This window comes from Tachyglossus aculeatus, chromosome 2 (genome assembly GCF_015852505.1).
Source record: "Tachyglossus aculeatus isolate mTacAcu1 chromosome 2, mTacAcu1.pri, whole genome shotgun sequence".
Lineage (NCBI taxonomy): Eukaryota > Metazoa > Chordata > Mammalia > Monotremata > Tachyglossidae > Tachyglossus > Tachyglossus aculeatus.
The window spans coordinates 172,538,714-172,559,364 of record NC_052067.1 but is presented as its reverse complement, the minus strand read 5'-3'; the positions used below and the strand labels follow the sequence as shown (position 1 = coordinate 172,559,364).

Sequence of the window (20,651 nt, the reverse complement as noted above, 5' to 3'; positions counted from 1 at the left end):
TCTAATAGTGGACACAAACTGAAGCCCAGGGGAAGTGAAGTGACTTGCTCAAGGTCACACAGCAGATATTTGGCTGATCTGGGATTAGAACCCACCTAGGCACTATCCATTAATTAATTAATTCATTCAATTGCATTTATTGAGCGCTTACTGTGTGCAGAGCACTGGACTAAGCACTTGGAAAGTACAATTGGGCAACTGATAGAGACAATCCCTACCCAACAGTGGGCTCACAGTCTAGAAGGGGAGACAGGCAACAAAACAAAACAAGTAGACAGGCATCAAAATGGATAAATAGAATTATAGGTATATAATATCCATCATTAATAAAATAAATAGAATAATAAATATATACAAATACACATAAGTGCTGTAGGGAGGGGAAGGGGGTAGAGCTGAGGGGTGTTGGGGAGGGGAAGAAGAGTAGAGAAAAAAGGGGACTCAGTCCAGAAAGGCCTCCTGGAGGTGGTGAGCCTTCAGTAGGGCTTAGAAGGGAGGAATAATAATAATAATGACAGCATTTATTAAGCGCTTACTACGTGCAAGGCACTCTTCTAAGCACTGGGGAGGTTACAAGGTGATCAGGTTGTCCCACAAGGGGCTCACAGACTTAATGCCCATTTTACAGGTGAGGTAACTGAGTCCCAGGGAAGTGAAGTCATCATCAATCATCAATCGTATTTATTGAGCGCTTACTGTGTGCAAAGCACTGTACTAAGCGCTTGGGAAGTACAAGTTGGCAACATATAGAGACAGTCCCTACCCAACAGTGGGCTCACAGTCTAAAAGGGGGAGACAGAGAACAAAACCAAACATACTAACAAAATAAAATAATTAGAATAGATATGTACAAGTAAAATAAATAGAGTAACAAATATGTACAAACATATATACATATATACAGGTGCTGTGGGGAAGGGAAGGAGGTAAGATGGGGGGGATGGAGAGGGGGATGAGGGGGAGAGGAAGGAAGGGGCTCAGTGTGGGAAGGCCTCCTGGAGGAGGTGAGCTCTCAGCAGGGCCTTGACCCTAACTTGACCCAAAGTCACACAGCTGACAACTGGCGGAGCCAGGATTTGAACTCATGACCTCTGACTCCAAAGCCCGGGCTCTGTCCACTGAGCCAAGTGTGATTGTTTGGCAGATGTGAGGAGGGAGGGCATTCCAGGCCAGAGGTAGGACTTGGGCCGGGGGTTGCCGGTGGGACAGGAAAGATGGAGACCCGGTGAGTACAGAGCTCTGCACACAGTAAGCACTCAATAAATATCATTGATGAGGAGGTTAGTGGCACCAAGGGAGCAGAGGGTGCAGGCTGGGCTGGAGAAGGAGAGAAGAGAGGTGAGGGCTGAGGGGGCAAGGGGATGGACAGCTTTGAAGCCGAGAGTGAGGAGATTTGTTTGATATGGAGGTGGATGGGCAACCAGTGGAGATTTTTGAGGAGGGGAGTGACATGTCCAGAGCATTTCTGTAGAAAGAGAATCCAGGCAGCAGAGTGAAGTATAGACTGAAGCGGGGAAAGACAGGAGGTTTGTAGACCTCCACTAGAAAAGGAGATACAGTGCAGTTTGTACAGCAGACTGTAAACTCCTTGAGGACACCTGTATATTTGTATATATGTTTGTACATATTTATTACTCTATTTTACTTGTACATATCTATTCTATTTATTTTATTTTGTTAGTATGTTTGGTTTTGTTCTCTGTCTCCCCCTTTTAGACTGTGAGCCCACTGTTGGTTAGGGACTGTCTCTACATGTTTTCAACTTGTACTTCCCAAGCGCTTAGTACAGTGCTCTGCACACAGTAAGCGCTCAATAAATGCAATTGATTGATTGATTGATTGATTGACAGGAATCAGGTCTACTAAAAAATACCGCAATTATCAAGCCTACTAACTCTGTTGTCCTTTCCCAAGTGCTTAGTCCAGGATTCTGCCCATTGTAAGATCCCTGAGGGAAGGGATTGCATCTGCTAAATCCACTGTCCTCTCCCAAGCCTGTTAGTAGAGTGCCTTATCTGAGAAGCAGCCTGGCTCAGTGGAAAGAGCCCGTGCTTGGGAGTCAGAGGTCGTGGGTTCTAAACCCGGCTCCCCCACATGTCTGCTGTGTGACTTGGGGAAGCCACTTAACTTCTCTGAGCCTCAGTTACCTCATCTGTAAAATGGTAATTAAGACTGTGAGCCCCACGTGGGACAACGTGATCACCTTGTATCCCCCCAGTGCTTAGAACAGTGCTTTGCACATAGTAAGTGCTTAACAAATGCTATTATTATTATTATTATTATTATTATTATTATTATTATTATTATTATTATTATTATTATTATTATTATCTCATGTGGAAAGATCTGGGGCCTGGGAGTTGGATCACCTGGTTTCTAATTCCGGCTCCACCACTAACCTGCTGTGGGACTTTGGGCGTGTCACTCAACTTCTCTGTGCCTCAGTTCCCTCATTTGCAAAATGGGGATTTTGACTCTGAGCCCCCCGTGAGACAACCTCATCACCTTGTAACCTCCCCAGTGCTTAGAACAGTGCTTTGCACATAGTGAGCACTTAACAAATGTCATTATTATTATTATTATTAGCATCATTATTATTATATTATTATTTTTATATTATTATATTATTATTCTATCCAGTCAAGTGTCAGGGAGGGGCCCCCCTCGCCCGGCCCAGAAGCTCTTAATAAATGCCATCATTATTATTATTATTATCTGGGACTGGGATTGGTTCCAACCATATTATCTGGTATATACCCCAGGGCTCTCCTAACTCTATGGTGTTTCCAGTGACAATGTACGGCTCCAAAAGCTGGACAGTTAAAAAAAAGGATAGAAAGAACATCGATTCTTTTGAGATGTGGTGTTGGAAAAAGCTTTTGTGAATACCATGGACTGCCCGAAAGACAAACAAATGGATTTTAGAGCAAACTAAACCAAAGTGGTCTTTGGAAAGCCATATGAGTCAACTTAAATTAGCATGGTTTGGACACATAATCAGGAGGACTAATTCTCTGGAGATGGCACTAATGCTAGGAAAAGCCCAGGGATGACTTGGAAGAGGCAGATTGGCAGCCAGATGAATAGAGACCATACCAATTAAAACCGGAGAACCGTTAGAAAGGTCGTGGATTATGGCAGAGGACAGGATGTCCTGGAAAAAGTATATCCATGGAGTTGCTATGAATCAGAAATGACTCAGTGGCACTTAATAATGGCAAACCCCAGTGCTCAGGAACAATAATGATAATAATAATCATGGTATTTGTTGGTTATGGTATTTGTTAAGCACATACTATGTGCCAAGCACTCTTCTAAACACTGGGGCTGATAGAAGATAATCAGGTTGGACACACTCCCTGTCCCACATGGGACTCACAGTCTTAATCCCTGTTTTGCAGATGAGGGAACTGAGGCAGAGAGAATTTAAGTGACTTTTCCAAGGACACACAGTAGACAAGTGGCTGAGGTGGGATTAGAACCCATAACCCTATGACTTCTGGGTCTAGGCTCTACCCATTACACCACATCACTTCTCGTGGTTCTTCTTAGTGCATAGCCAGCACTTAATAAACGTGACAATTATTACTATCATTCATTCGTTCAATTCAGTTGTTTTTATTGAGCGCTTACTGTGTGCAGAGCACTGGACTAAGCCCTTGGGAAGTACAAATCAGCAACATATAGAGATGGTCCCTACCCAACAACGGGCTCACAGTCTAGAAGAAGCAGAGAAGTAGCGTGGCTCAGTGGAAAGAGCCCGGGATTTGGAGTCAGAGGTCATGGGTTCAAATCCCAGCTCCACCAATTGCCAGCTGTGTGACTTTGGGCAAGTCACTTAACTTCTCTGTGACTCAGTGACCTCATCTGTAAAATGGGGATGAAGACTGTGAGCCCCCCGTGGGACAACTGGATCACCTTGCAACCTCTCCAGTGCTTAGAACAGTGCTTTCAACATAGTAAAGCACTTAATAAATGCTATTATTATTATTATTATTAGAAAGGGGAGGCAGACAGCAAAACTAAACAAGTAGGTGTCAATACCATCTAAAGAAATAGAATTATAGATATATATATATATATATAAATAAAATAAATAGGGTAATGAATATGTATCATTACTAGTATTGATTGATTGGGTTATCTGGGTACACAACATTCAGTTTTACAGACTCGAGCTAAAATAAGAGCCGTTGCCTGGATGTCTTTAGGAAGACCAGATGGGTTGGGGAAGAGAGTTCTGGGGAATGGGAAGATGGAGTGGATTTTGGAATTCCATCATCTTCTGGTTCCTGAGAAAGAGGAGCTGAAGAGCTGAATGAGAAGTCTCCAGATGAAAGCTGTCGACGCTACTCTCGTATTTCTCTTCATGCCTGTGGTGGATGGAATTGGCCGTCTGGAACCAATACTTGGTCAGAATCCAAGGGGATAAAGAAAAAGAAAAAAATTGGAACTTTCTCTTCCAGAGAATTTTGGATCCCGGGAAGGGCTACGGTTAGTTCTGATTACATTTAAACAAATCGATCATTCAGTCAATCAATCAACTGTATTTAGTGAGCGCTTACTGTACGCAGAGCAGTGTACTAAATGCTTGGTAGAGTACGATATACCAGAGTTGGAATAAATGTTCCCTGATCACAATGAGCAGACAATTTAGAGGGTGAGGCAGACATAAATATAAATAAATAAATGATGGACAGTAATAATATGATAATGATGGTATTTGTTAAGTGCTTACTATGTGCCCAGCACTGTTCTAAGTGCCAGGGTAAATATGAGGTAATCAGGTTGTCCCACATGGGTCTCATGGTCTTAATCCCCATTTTACAGATGGGGTAACTGAGGCTCAGAGAAGTTAATCAATCAATCAATCAATCATATTTATTGAGCTGACAAGTGGCAAAAAGGGATTAGAACCCATGTCCTCTGACTCACAAGCCCGGACTCTTTCTACTAAACCACATAAGTGCTGTGGGGCTGAGGGAGGGGTGAAAAAAGGGTATAAATCCAAATGCAAATGCAACAAAGAAGGGAGTGGGAGAATTGGAAATGAGACTAGGGAAGGTGCCTTGGAAGAGACGTACTTTCAATGAGGCTTAGAGCTTGCATTTGCAAGCTTTCAGTGCTGCTGTACTAAGCGCTTAGTACAGTGCTCTGCGCACAGCAAGCGCTCAATAAATATGATTGAATGAATGAATGAATTTTATTTAAATGCCTACTGTGGGAGAAAACTATAGAGCTAGTTGATGCTGTCCCTCAAGGAACTGAAAATATCTTGGGGGAACTAGAGACAAAATTATTTCCACATATTTGTGTCTTTCCTGTTAGAGTCTATGCTCCTTGTGGTTAAGACCTATATTGAGTTCACTAATCATCATCAATCGTATTTATTGAGCGCTTACTATGTGCAGAGCACTGTACTAAGCGCTTAGCGCCGGGAATTTGCCCATTGTCGTGTTGTTCCAGGATGCAGACTGCCATGCTAGACTGCTCTGTCTCCATCTCTCCCACTCTAACTAGAGGAGGTGCAAGAAGGAACGCACCGTGTTCAACAAAATTTAACTGGAAATTCTTGTGAAGTCATTTAACCTGAATCCCTACCCTGGCATTGGTATCTGAGAGCATCTACCTTCCCTCATTAAGATTCCCGAGTCTAGGATTCAGGAAGCAGCGTGACTCAGAGGAAAGAGCCCGGGCTTTGGAGTCAGAGGTCGGGGGCTCAAACCTCGGCTCTGCCAATTGTCAGCTGTGTGACTTTGGGCAAGTCATTTAACTTCTCTGGGCTTCAGTTCCCTCATCTGTAAAATGGGGATTAAGACTGTGAGCCCCCCGAGGGACAACCTGATCACCTTGTAACCTCCCCAGCGCTTAGAACAGTGCTTTACACATAGGAAGAGCTTAATAAATGCCATTATTATTATTATTATTATTATTATTATTATTATTATTATTCAGATGTGGTTTCATAACCGAAGAGCCAGGTAGCTGGGCCCAAAGAAAAAACTGGAAGTGTTAGCCACCTCAAAGCAAGTCCACATCCAGAGGCAGCCTCAGTTGATTGCAGACGGACAAGGCCGTCGCTTCTATAACCCCCGTACTTGCAGATCCAACCCTTGCATTCACTTTTTAGCCAAGACCAGTCAGTTTCCCCGGTCTTTAATAAGCGCTTAGTACAGTGCTCTGCACACAGTAAGTGCTCAATAATACGATTGATTGATTGATTGATTCTGCCTTCTTCTGACACGGGCATCTTTCTGCAGCCCGCGGATCGGCCCCTCACGGGTGACATGCTGCTTCGGCCCGGGCCGGGCACTTCCCCAGCTAGCCTGGGTGGCCCAGGGACGGATGGAACGGAAATAGAAACTCGTGCCGATTCAGGTTTCCTGACTCTGGAAGCTTTCCAGTTCTGTCTGGGTGACAGCGGGAGCCCAACGCCTGTGCCTCAGCTTTCTCCGGCATCCTTGCTACCAGAGAGCGCCGTACGAAAACCAGCCCGCCATTCCCACTCTGTGTCCCAGCAGGGTGGATCTGCAGGAGGATGGGCAATGGTGATGCCCGCTCTCCCAACAATACCAACAGCGGCCTGGGCCTCCCCAGTTGGAGGAATTCCCGCCCCAAGAACCACAGTTGGATCAGTATCAGCCTCAGTCTCATCAAGCCCGCCACCCTCAGCAGCCCCAGTGGCCACAATAATAATAATAATGGCATTTATTAAGCGCTTACTATGTGCCAAGTGCTGTTCTAAGCGCTGGGGAGGTTGATCAGGTTGTCCCACGGGGGGCTCACAGTTTTCATCCCCATTTTCCAGATGAGGGAACTGAGGCACAGAGAAGTGAAGTGCCTTGCACAAAGTCACGCAGCTGACAGTTGGCGGAGCCAGGATTTGAACCCGTGACATCTGACTTCAAAGCCCAGGCTCTTTCCACTGAGCCGCACTGCTTCTCTATAACCCCCATACTTGCAGATCCAACCCTTGCATTCACTTTTTACCCAAGACCAGTCAGTTTCCCCGGTCTGCCAGAATGCTGAGTCTCTGGCTATGAAAAATTTGCACCTTCATTTTCTCAATGGTTTATTTGACATTGAAGAGCTTCCTTTTTCAGAAATGAACCATGAGGTCCTGACTCTAGGCTTTGAGGCTGGAAATCACAATGAAGCCAATTCAGAGATCAGTATATCCTTTTGGGGTTTTAGTCTTTTGCGTGGTTGGTTTTCGTTCATTCATTCATTCATTCATTCATTCATTCATTCATTCATTCAATCATATTTATTGAGCGCTTACTGTGTGCAGAGCACTGTACTAAGCGCTTGGGCAGTACAAGGCGGCAACATATAGAGACGGTCCCTACCCAACAGTGCGCTCACAGTCTAGAAGGGAGAGACAGACAACAAAAGCAGGCTCACAGTCTAAAATGGGGAAACAGACAAAACAAAACAAATTAACAAAATAAAATAAATAGAATAAATATGTACAAATAAAAAAAATAAATAGAGTAATAAATACGTACAAACATATATACATATTTGCAGGTATAATTAAGTGACTCTCCCCCTTCTAGACTATGAGCCCACTGCTGGGTAGGTACCGTCTCTATGTGTTGCCAACTTGCACTTCCCAAGCACTCAGTACAGTGCCCTGCACACAGTAATTTCTCAATAAATACGATTGAATGAATGAATGAATGAATGAATGAATGACTTGTCCAAAGCTGACAAGTGGCGGAGTCAGAATTTGAACCCATGACCTCTGACTCAAAAGCCCGGGCTCTTTCCACTGAGCCACACAGGGTTGAGGTGGTGGGGACTCTAAGCTGTGAAGAAGCCCATTGCAAGGGGCCGAAAGCCCCCGAAGCCATATGGGCTGGACTTCTTGTCTCAGTCATCCCATGACTCTGACTGGAACTGACAGTTTTTGATTGGACAGACATTCACCCTTTAGACTATAAGCTTGTGGGCAGGAAATGCCACTTTTTATTGTTGGATTGCAATAATGATAGCATTTATCAAGCGCTTACTACATGCAAAGCACTGTTCTAAGCGAGGGGGAGGTTACAAGGTGATCAGGTTGCCCCACGGGGGGCTCACAATCTTAATCCCCATTTTACAGATGAGGGTAACTGAGGCACAGAGAAGTTGTGACTTGCCCAAAGTCATCCAGCTAATTGGCAGAGCCAGGATTTGAACCCATGACCTCTGACTCCAAAGCCCGTGCTCTTTCCACTGAGCCACACTGCTTCTCTATTGTACTTTCCCAAGCATTTAGTACACTGCTGTGCTCACAGTAAGCACTTAATAAATACTATTAATCAATAAGAACCACACCACTTCAATGTGAGAAGCAGCGTGGCTCAGTGGAAAGTGCACGGGCTTTGGAGTCAGAGGTCATGGGTTCAAATCCCGGCTCCGCCACTTGTCAGCTGTGTGACTTTGGGCAAGTCACTTCACTTCTCTATGCCTCAGTTACCCCATCTGTAAAATGGGGATTAAGACTGTGAGCCCCCAGTGGGACAACCTGATCACCCTATAGCCTCCAAAGCGCATAGAACAGTGCTTTGCACATAGTAAGCACTTAATAAATGCCATCATTATTATTATTATTATTCAACATTCTGTACTTCTCAAGTGCCTAGTGGAGTGCACTGCACTGAATGGGTACTCAATAAGTGTCATTACTACTACACTACTACCACACTATGACTAATATGACTACAGTTATCATTTAGACTGTGAGCCCACTGTTGGGTAGGGACTGTCTCTATATGTTGCCAACTTGTACTTCCCAAGCACTTAATACAGGGCTCTGCACACAGTAAACGCTCAATAAATACGATTGATTGATTGATCTTATCTCCCTCCTACCATTTCTTTCCAAACCTCTTGAGTGAATTGTCTGTGCGCGCTGTCTCAAGTTCCTATCTTCCAATTCTCCCTCCTTGACCCCCCTCCAATCTGTCTTCCGTCCCCTTCACTCTCCAGAAGCAGCCCTCTCCAAAGTCACCAGTCATCTCCTTCTTGTCAAATCCAACGGCCTCTACTCCATCCTAATCCTCCTCGGCCTCTCAGCTGCCTTTAGCATTGTGGACCATTCCCGTCTCCTGATCCCTTCTCCTGATAATGCTATCCAAACTTGGCTTCACTGATACTGTCCTCTCCTGTTTCTCCTCCTGTCTCTCTGGGCTCCTTTTTGGGCTCCTCCTCCACCTCCCACCCCCTAACTGTGGGGATCCCTCAAGGGTCAGTTCTGGGACTCCTTCCTTTCTCCATCTACACTCACTCCCTCGGAGAACACATTCACTCCCATGGCTTCAATTACCTCCTCTGTGGGGATGATTCCCAAATCTCCATCTCCTCCCTCGATTTCTCTTCTTCTCTGCAGTCTCACGTTTCCTGTTATCTTCAAGACATCTCTACTTGGATGTCATACCAGCACCTCAAACTTAACATGTCCAAAACAGAACTCCTTATCTTCCCAACCAAACCCTGCCCTTCCCCTGATTTTTTCCCCGCTGTGAACGGCAACACCATCCTTTCTGTCTCAAAAAGCTGTAACCTTGGAATTATTCTGTGAATAATTCTGTAAATTATTCTTGGAATTATTCTCTTTCTACTGAGCCACGCTGCTTAAAACTGTGAGCCCCCAGTGGGACACCCTGATCACCTTGTATCCTCCCCAATGCTTAGAACAGTGCTTTGCACATAGTAAGTGCTTAACAAATGCCGTTATTATTATTATCATTCTCAACTCCTCTCTAGTAGTAGTAGTAATAATATATATTAAGTGCTTACGGCGTGCAGAGCACTGTACTAAGCATAGGTAAAGTCAATACAGTTGTGTGTCAGACATGGCCACTGTCCCTCAGTTCGTTCATTCATTCGTATTTATTGAGCGCTTATTGTTTGCAGAGCACTGTACAAAGTGCTTGGAAAGTACAATTCGGCTACAGATAGAATCAATCAATCAATCAATCGTATTTATTGAGCGCTTACTGTGTGCAGAGCACTGTACTAAGTGGTTGGGAAGTACAAGTTGGCAACATATAGAGATGGTCCCTACCCAACAGTGGGCTCACAGTCTATAACGGGGAGACGGACAACCAAACAAAACAAGTAGACGGGCAATTTATTGAGCACTTACTGTGTGCAGGGCACTGTACTACTACTAATAATAATAATGATGGCATTTGTTAAGTGCTTACTATGTGCAAAGCACTACTAAGCTCTTGGGAGAGTATAATATAGCAAGGGTCACATTCCTGCCCAAAACAAACTCCCAGTTTAGAGGAGGAGACAGACATTGATATAAACGAATAAATGACAGATATATACAGATACGTACATATGTGCTGTGGGGCTGGGAGGGAAGATGAATGAAGGAGCACATAAGAGTGTCACAGAAGGAGTTGGAGAGGAGGAGAAAGGAAAGGTGTCTTGAAGGAGATGGGCCTTCTATCAGGCTTTGAGGCAGGGGAGAGCAATTATCTGCTTAAGGGGCCACAATCTGTGAATATGGATGAGAAGGAGAGAAGGACTGGATATGGTCACACTGGAAGCAATGAAACACTAAAACATTAAAATAGCATAAAGGATGAGGACAAATGTGCAGGACAAAAAAGCAAACAGAACTGAGTAGGGAGGTGTAGGTGGAAGAGCAGAATTTCTCTTCATGATTCAGAGGTTACAGCAATGGCTCTGCGGCCGCTACATTTCCCCAGGTTCTGTCTGTGAGGCCCAGGTCTGCAGAGGCTGGTCTCATTCCCGCCAGGGTGGGGGAAAGTGGGATGGGCTGGGGTATCCTCGCTTAGGTGGAGAAGCAGCGTGGCTCAGTGGAAAGAGCCCGGGCTTTGGAGTCAGAGGTCATGGGTTCAAATCCCTGCTCTGCCAATTGTCAGCTGTGTGACTCTGGGCAAGTCACTTCACTTCTCTGGGCCTCAGTTCCCTCATTTGTAAAATGGGGATTAAGATTGTGAGCCCCCAATGGGACAACCTGATCACCTTGTAACCTCCCCAGTGCTTAGAACAGTGCTTTGCACATAGTAAGCGCTTAATAAATGCCATTATTATTATTATTATTATAATAGGGGAGCTGGGACAGAGACTCACTGCTTAGGAGGGCCAGAGGGATGTGCAGGGAGGGAGGCCATACGTGGCGGATGACTCGTTCTGCTTCGGAGGGGAAGAGGGACAAGGACGGAGAGCGGAGGCCTTGATCTCTGGCCTGCTGCACAGAGAAGGCTGGACAGGACAGGGACAATTCCTCAGCCAAGGACATCATCATCATCAATCGTATTTATTGAGTGCTTCCTATGTGCAGAGCACTGTACTAAGTGCTTGGGAAGTACAAATTGGCAACATATAGAGACAGTCCCTACCCAACAGGACATGCAGGGAAGCGAGGCCATAGTGGCTCCAGAGGGGAAGAGGGCCTGAGGAGGCAGAGCATTCATTCATCATCATCATCATCATCATCATCATCAATCGTATTTATTGAGCGCTTACTGCATGCAGAGCACTGTACTAAGCGCTTGGGAAGTACAAGTTGGCAACATATAGAGACAGTCCCTACCCAATGACGGGCTCACAGTCTAGAAGGGAGAGACAAACAACAAAACAGAACAAGTAGGCGGGTGTCAATACCAACAGAATAAATAGAATTATAGCTATATACACATCATTAATAAAATAAATAGAATAGTAAATATGTACAAGTAAAATAAATAGAGCAATAAATCTGTAAAAACATATATACCGGTGCTGTGGGGAGGGGAAGGAGGTAGGGCGGGGGGATGGGGAGGAGGAGAGGAAAAAAGGGGCTCAGTGTGGGAAGGCCTCTTGGAGGAGGTGAGCTCTCAGTAGGGCTTTGAAGGGAGGAGGAGAGCTAGTTTGGCAGATGTGTGGAGGGAGGGCATTCCAGGCCAGGGGGAGGACGTGGCCGGTATCCTTAGCCTGGCTCACAGAACGTGGTGGGAGCATAAAGGCAGTTCCTCAGCTGCGGTGACAGAGAGGGCTGACGGTGTGCAGGGAGGCGAGGTCAAAAATGGCACACGTCCCATTTGGTTCCAGAGGTGAAGCAGGCCAGAGGAGGCAGAACAGTGGCCTTTATTTCCAGGCCGCCTCACATCATCATCATCATCATCAATCACATTTATTGAGCGCTTACTATGTGCAGAGCACTGTACTAAGCACTTGGGAAGTACAAATTGGCAACATATAGAGACAGTCCCTACCCAACAGTGGGCTCACAGTCTAAAAGAGGGGGGACAGAGAACAAAACCAAACATACTAACAAAATAAAATAAATAGAATAGATATGTAAAAATAAAATAAATAAATCAATAGAGTAATAAATATGCACAAACATATATAGATATATACAGGTGCTGTGGGGAAGGGAAGAGGTAAGATGGGGGGGATGGAGAGGGGGATGAGGGGGAGAGGAAGGAAGGGGCTCAGTCTGGGAAGGCCTCCTGGAGGAGGTGAGCTCTCAGCAGGGCCTTGAAGGGAGGTAGAGAGCTAGCTTGGCGGATGGGCAGAGGGAGCAGGGCATTCCAGGCCCGGGGGAGGACGTGGGCCGGGGGTCGATGGCGGGACAGGCGAGAAAGAGGTACGGGGAGGAGATTAGCGAGCACACTGGGAGCAGAAGGGAAGTTCCTCAGCCATGGTAACAAGAGGAGGCTGAGGGTGTTCAGGGAGGTGAGGCTGCAGATAATAACAACAATAATAATGATGGCATTTATTAAGCACTTACTATGTGCAAAGCACTGTTCTAAGTACTGGGGAGGTTACAAGGTGATCAGATTTTCCCACGGGGGGCTCACAGTTTTAAGCAGCGTGGCTCAGTAGAAAGAGCCTGGGCTTTGGAGTCAGAGACCACAGGTTCAAATCCCGGCCTTGGCCTTGCCACTTGTCGGCTGTGTGACTTTGGGCAAGTCACTTCAATTCTCTGGGCCCCAGTTCCCTCATCTGTAAAATGGGGATGAAGACTGTGAGCCCCTCGTGGGACAACCTGATCACCTTGTAACCTCCCCAGTGCTTAGAACAGTGCTTTGCACATAGTAAACACTTAACAAATACCAACATTATTATGATTATTATTATTATTATTATCCCCATTTTACAGATGAGGTATCTGAGGCCCAGAGAAGTGAAGTGACTTGCCCAAAGTCACACAGCTGACAATTGGCGGGTCCGGGATTTGAACCCTTGACTTCTGACTCCAAAGCCCGGGCTCTTTCCACTGAGCCACGCTGCTTCTCACAGGTGGCAGATGTCTTGTTCAGCTCGGGAGGGGAAGAGGGCGGAGGAGGCGGGGCAGTGGCAGCGGCAGTGGCCTTTAGACTTCTAGACTGTGAGCCCACTGTTGGGTAGGGACTGTCTCTATATGTTGCCAACTTGTACTTCCCAAGCGCTTAGTACAGTGCTCTGCACACAGTAAGCGCTCAATAAATATGATTGATTGATTGATTTATCTCCGACCTGGTGCACAGAGCATGCTGGGAGCGTAAGGACAGTTCCTCAGCCTTGGTGACAGAGGTGGCCGAGGACACACATGGAGATGATTTGGTAATTGCCAGATAATAATAATAATAATAATAATAATAATAATAATAATAATAATGGCATTTGTTAAGCTCTTACTATGTGCAAAGCATTGTTCTAAGCGCCGTGGGGGATACAAGGTGATCAGGTTGTTGCACGTGGGGCTCACAGTCTTCATCCCCATTTGACAGATGAGGGAACTGAGTGACCTGCCCAAGGTCACACAGCAGACATGTGGCGGAGCCGGAATTAGAACCCATGACCTCTGACTCCCAAGCCCGGGCTCTTTCCACTGAGACAAGCCAGATGTTTCTTATTTATTTTACTTGTACATATTTATTCTACTTATTTTATTTTGCTAATATGTTTTGTTCTCTGTCTCCCCCTTCTAGACTGTGAGCCCACCGTTGGGTAGGGACCGTCTCTATATGTTGCCAACTTATACTTCCCAAGTGCTTAGTACAGTGCTCTGCACACAGTAAGTGCTCAATAAATACGATTGAATGAATGAATGAACGTTTCTCTCAATAGGAGGTGAACCCCACCATTTAGTCAGTCACCAAATTCATTCATTCATTCAATCGTATTTATCAAGCTCTTAGTACAGTGCTCTGCACACAGTAAGCGCTCAATAAATACGATTGAATGAATGAATGAATGAATTGAGTGTTTACTGTGTGTGAAGCACTGTACTAAACTATTGAAAAGTACCACTCAGCTGTTCTAACTGCGCACCAGGTCTAGAATCCTCTCATTCCTCTCCCTACAAACTGCTACAGTGCTGATCCACACTCTCATGATTTCCCACCTTACCTGTTGCATCTTTTACCTGCTAGAGAAGCAGGGTGGCCCAGTGGAAAGAGCCCGGGCTTGGGAGTCAGAGGTCGTGGGTTCTAATCCCAGCTGTGTGACTTTGGGCAGGTCACTTCACTTCTCTGTGCCTCAGTTCCTTCATCTGTAAAAGGGGGATGAAGACTGTGAGCCCCACGTGGGATAACCTGATCACCTTGTATAATGATTTTGGCATTTGTTAAGCGCTTACTGTGTGCCAAGTACTGTTCTAAGCGCTGGGGGAGATACAAGGTAATCAGGTTGTCCCAAATGCGGCTCACAGTCTTCATCCCCATTTTCCAGATGAGGTAACTGAGGCACAGAGAAGTTAAGTGACTTGCCCAAAGTGACCCAGCTGATAAGTGGCAGAGCTGGGATTAGAACCCACAACCTCCAACTCCCAAACCCAGTTTTTACACTGAACCACACTGCTTCTTGTATCCCCCCAGCGCTTAGAACAGTGCTTCTCACATAGTAAGTGCTTAACAAATGCCATCATCATCATCATCATCATCATCCGGCCTCCCTGCTGACCTTCCAGCCTCCTGCTTCTCCCCATTCCAGTCCATCCTTTACTCTGCTGCCAGGATCATAAGCGCTTAGTACAGTGCTCTGCACACAGTAAGCGCTCAGTAAATACGATTAATAATAATAATAATAATTATGGCATTTATTAAGCGCTTACTATGTGCAAAGCACTGTTCTAAGCGCTGTGGAGGTTACAAGGTGATCAGGTTGTCCCATGGGGGGCTCACAGTCTTGATTCCCATTTTACAGATGAGGTAACTGAGGCACAGAGAAGTTAAGTGACTTGCCCAGAGTCACACAGCTGGCAATTGGCAGAGTCGGGATTGATTGATTGATTGATTGATCAGTTTTCTACATTTCTCCACTGCTCAAGTACCTCCAGTGGTTGCCCATCCAACTCCATATCAAACAATAACTCATAACCAACGGCTTTAAGGCCCTCAATCCCCTTTCCCCTTCCTATCTCACTTTCCTACTCTCTTACCACAATCCAGCCCGCACACTTTGCTCCTTTAACGCCGAACTTCTCGTTGTACCTCAATGTCGTCTATCTCATCTCCCACCCCTCGCCCTCATTTTCTCTAGCGCCTCAAACACCCTCCCCCTCATATCTAACAATCCACCACTCTCTCCACCTTCAAAACACTCCTAACATCTCTTCCACAAGGCATTCCCTAAACTCTCATTTTCTCTCTGCCTGTCTACCTGTTTTGTTTGGTTATCTGTCTCCCCCGTTCTAGACTGTGAATCAATCAATCAATCAATCATATTTATTGAGCACTTACTGTGGGCAGAGCACTGTACTAAGCACTTGGGAAGTACAAGTTGGCAACGTATAGAGACAGTCCCTACCCAACAGTGGGCTCACAGTCTAAAAGGGGGAGACAGAGAACAAAACCAAACATAGTAACAAAATAAAATAAATAGAATAGATATGTACAAGTAAAATAAATAAATAAATAGAGTAATAAATCTGTACAAACATATATACATATATACAGGTGCTGTGGGGAAGGGAAGGAGGTAAGATGGGGGGGATGGAAGGATTGTCTCTATCGGTTGCTGAATTGTACTTTCCAAGCACTTAGTACAGTGCTCTGCACATAGTGAGCGCTCAATAAATATGATTGAATTGAATGAATGAATGAATGCATGGCCTATGCTCTCAGATCTGTTTACAGCATGGCATAGTGGATACAGCAGGGGTCTAGGACTCAGAAGGTCATGGGTTCTAACTCTGGCTCCGCCACTCGTCTGCTGTGTCGCCTTGGACAAGTCACTTAAAAAAAAATGATGGTATTTGTTTGACGCTTACTATGTCCGAAGCACTGATTTAAGCACTGGGGTAGATACAAAGTAATCAGGTCATCCCACGTGGGGCTCACAATCTTACTCCCCAGTTGACAGGTGAGGTAACTGAGGTCCAGAGAAGTGAAGTGACTTACCCAAAGTCACACAGCTGATGCGTGGCCGAGCTGGGATTAGAACCCGTGGCCTCTGACTCCCAGGCTTGTGCTCTTTCCACTAAGCCACTTAACTTCTCTGTACCTCAGCTACCTCATCTGCAAAATGGGGATTTAGACTGTGAGCCCGGTGTGGGACGGGGACTGTGTCTAATCCAATCTGTTTGAATCCACCCCAGCACTTAGTACAGGTCCTGGCCCATAGTAAGCACTTAATACCACAATTATCATTATTGTTATTACCTGAAGTAGTAAATATTCACACACACCCCAAGTCCCAGAGTGCTTTTTTATATATCCTTGTTTGTGAAACCGCCTGTCAGCATTGCTACCACCGGATCGGATGATGGGATTTTCTATTTTTGTTGCCACCTCCTTGTCCTTTCTCTGTTGTCCTAGGTAACTGCCCCACATAAATCCTCAGCCCATCCCTCTTGGGTTTCATTTATAGCTCTCCTACTGCTCTGGAGAGTCCACACAGCATGGTCTAGAAGACAGAGTCTGGGCCTGGGTACATTCATTTATTCATTCAATCGTATTTCTTGAGCGCTTACTGTGTTCAGAGCACTGTACTAAACACTTGGAAAGTAAAATTCAGCAACAAAGAGAGACAATCCCTGCCCACACCGCGCTTATAGTCTAGAATGGGGGTGACAGGCATCAAAACAAGTAAACAGGTATCAAATATAAAGAAATAGAATCATAGATATATATCATCAATCATCAGTCGTATTTATTGAGCGCTTACTATGTGCAGAGCACTGTACTAAGCGCTTAAATATATACACATTCACTCATTCTTTCAATTATATTTATTGAGCACTTACTCTGTGCAGAGCACTGTACTAAGTGCTTGGGAAGTACAAGTTGGCAACATATAGAGATGGTCCCTATTCAACGACGGGCTCACAGTCTAGAAGGGGGAGACGGACAGCAAAACAAAACATATGGACAGGTGTCAAGTCATCAGAATAAATAGAAATAAAGCTAGATGCACATCATTAACAAAAGAAATAGAATAGTAAATATGGACAAGTAAAATAAATAGAGTAATAAATCTGCACAAACATATATACTGGAGCTGTGGGGAGGGGAAGGAGGTAGGGCAGGGGGATGGGGAGGAGGAGAGGGAAAAGGGGGCTGAGTGTGGGAAGGCCTCCTGGAGGAGGTGAGCTCTCAGTAGGGCTTTGAAGGGAGGAAGAGAGCTAGCTTGGCAGATGTGCGGAGGGAGGGCATTCCAGTCCAGGGGAAGGATGTGGGCTGGGGGTCGACAGTGGGATGGGCGAGAACGAGGTAAAGTGAGGAGGTGAGTGGCGGCAGAGGAGCGGAGGGTGTGTGTTGGGCTGGAGAAGGAGAGAAGGGAGGTGACATAGGAGGGGGCGAGGGGATGGACAGCCTTGAAGCCGAGGTACTACAAATGTACATAAGTGTTGTGGGGTGGTGAGAGAGGGGTAGAGAAAAGGGAAAGAGCCGAGGTGATGTGGAGGGGAAGCTGAGGAAAATGGGGACTTAGTCTGGAAAGGCCTCTTGGAGGAGGTGAGCCTTCAGTAAGGCTTTAAAGGGGGGAAGAGTGATTGTTTGGCAGATTTAAGGAGGGAGGGCATTCCAGGCCAGAGGTAGGACGTGGGCCAGGGGTCGAAAGTGGGACAGGAGAGAAGGAGGCCCAGGGAGGAGGTTAGTGGTGGCAGAGGAGCGGAGGGTGTGGGCTGGGATGGAGAAGGAGAGAAGGGAGGTGAGGTTGGAGGGGACGAGGGGATGGACGTCTTTGAAGCCGAGAGTGAGGAGTTTTTGTTTGATCCCAGCTCCGCCGCTCATCTGCTGGCTGACTTGGGCAACTCACTTCATTTCATTCATTCATTCATTCAATCGTATTTATTGAGCGCTTACTGTGTGCAGAGCACTGTACTAAGCGCTTGGGAAGTACAAGTTGGCAACATATAGAGATGGCCCCCAACAGTGGGCTCACAGTCTAGAAGGGGGAGACAGAGAACAAAACAAAGCATATTAACAAAATAAAATAAATAGAATAGATATGTACAAGTAAAATAAATAAATAGAGTAATAAATACGTACAAACATATATACATATATACAGGAGCTGTGGGGAAGGGAAGGATGTAAGGTGGGGGGGATGGGGAGGGGGAGGAAGAGAAGAGGTAGGAGGGGGCTCAGTCTTGGAAGGCCTCCTGGAGGACTTCATTTGTCTGTGCCTCAGTTACCTCATCTGTAAAATGGGGATTGAGACTGTGAGCCCCATATGGGAAAGGAATTATGTCCAACTCAATTAGCTTGTATGTACCCCAGTGCTTAGAACAGTTCCTGGCACATAGTAAACCCTTAAGAAATGAAGACTATTATCATTATTATTATCAACAATTGTCATGCAGAAGTATATCCCAAGCCTGAAAGAATGATCCCTCGACAAATGCTCTAGACTGTAAACTCACTATGGGCAAGTAACCTGAATACCTACTCTGTTGTATTGGGTTCTCCCAAGTGCTTAGTACAGTGCTCTGAACACATTCAGTGCTCAATAAAAATGACTGACTGATGGATTGATTCCCATCCTGTGACCTTATTTGATTTTTCTTACATTCAGCAAAGTATCTATCGCACCATTTCTTCCAACGAGAAACCCCCATCAAATCTTTCTCCTGTCAAGCCTGAAAAAACATCAATGTCTCCGCAAGTGTATTATAATAAATTGTTTTCTCTATATCTCTATTTAGAGGTGCAAATCCTTGGTGTTTCGAAGGCAGGGATTTACTCAAGTATTTTTAAAGTGATCCGAACAAAAGGGAAAAATGAGGGAACAGTATGAAGAATCTTTTAGACTGTGAGCCCACTCTTTTAGACTGTGAGCCCACTGTTGGGTAGGGACTGTCTCTATATGTTGCAAATTTGTACTTCCCAAGCGCTTAGTACAGTGCTCTGCACATAGTAAGCACTGAATAAATACGAAAATAAAAATAAGAATCAATACATCGGTGACATTTGTTGAGAGAGTTCCATATGATAGAATTGGGAGATACGATCCCTGGACACAAGGAGCTTAAAGTCTACAGGTGAAGGCAGACAGTGAAATGGAACAGGGATAGGGGAAATAGTAGATTATAAGAAGGAGGAGATAGAGAAGGAGCGTGGCTCAGCGTGGAAAGAGTCCGGGCTTTGGAGTCACAGGTCATGGGTTCAAATTCTGACTCCACAAGTTGTCAGCTGTGTGACTTTGGGCAAGTCACTTCACTTCTCTATGCCTCAGTTACCTCATCTGTAAAATGGGGATTAAGACTGTGAGCCCCACGTGGGACAACCTGATCCCCTTGTATCCCCCCAGTGCTTAGAACAGCGCTTTGCACATAGTAAGTGCTTAACAAATACCGTCATTATTATTATTAATAATAATGATAATAACACGGTATTTGTAAAACACTTACTGTGTGCCAGGCACTGTGCTAAGCACTGGGGTGGATACAAGCTAATCAGGTTGGACACAGTCCCTGTCCCACGTGGGGTTCACGGTCTCCATGCCCAGTTTACAGATGAGTAATCGAGGCACAGAGAAGTGAAGTGACTTATCTGAGGTCACACAGCAGATAAGTGGCAGAGCTGGGATTAGAACCCATGACTTAGAACTCCCTCCTTCCTCTCCCCCTCTTCCCCCTCTCCATTCCCCCCGGCCTTACCTCCTTCCCTTCCCCACAGCTCCTGTATATATGTATATATGTTTGTACGTATTTATTACTCTATTTATTTTACTTGTACATATCTATTCTATTTATTTTATTTTGTTAATATGTTTTGTTTTGTTCTCTGTCTCCCCCTTCTAGTCTGTGAGCCCACTGTTGGGTAGGGACCATCTCTATGTGTTGCCAACTTGTACTTCCCAAGCGCTTAGTCCAGTGCTCTGCACACAGTAAGTGTTCAATAAATATGATTGATTGATTGATTGATTGATTGATTCTGACTCCCAATCCCGTACTCTATCCACTGTGCCACACAGCACGGCCTAGTTCATTCATTCATTCATTCATTCAATCGTATTTATTGAGCGCTTACTGTGTGCAGAGCACTGGACTAAGCGCTTGGGAAGTACAATTTGGCAACAGATAGAGACTGTCCCTACCCAACAACGGGCTCACAGTCAAGAAGGGGGAGACAGGCAACAAAACAAAACAAGTAGACAGGCATCACGAGCAGCAAAATGGTCGGTCAGAGATGGGAAGTTCGGCCTCTACTTTGGATTCTTCAAATGAACACAAAGGACCAGGGCAAACACCAACTCCGGCTCCTTTC

The 20,651-nt window shown here is 45.4% G+C and overlaps 1 pseudogene; it reads left to right on the top strand.

The window, feature by feature from the left end:
- The first annotated feature begins 1,214 nt into the window (after nt 1-1,214).
- On the top strand, nt 1,215-19,025 carry LOC119944149 (annotated as a pseudogene).
- Nucleotides 19,026-20,651: the final 1,626 nt, after the last annotated feature.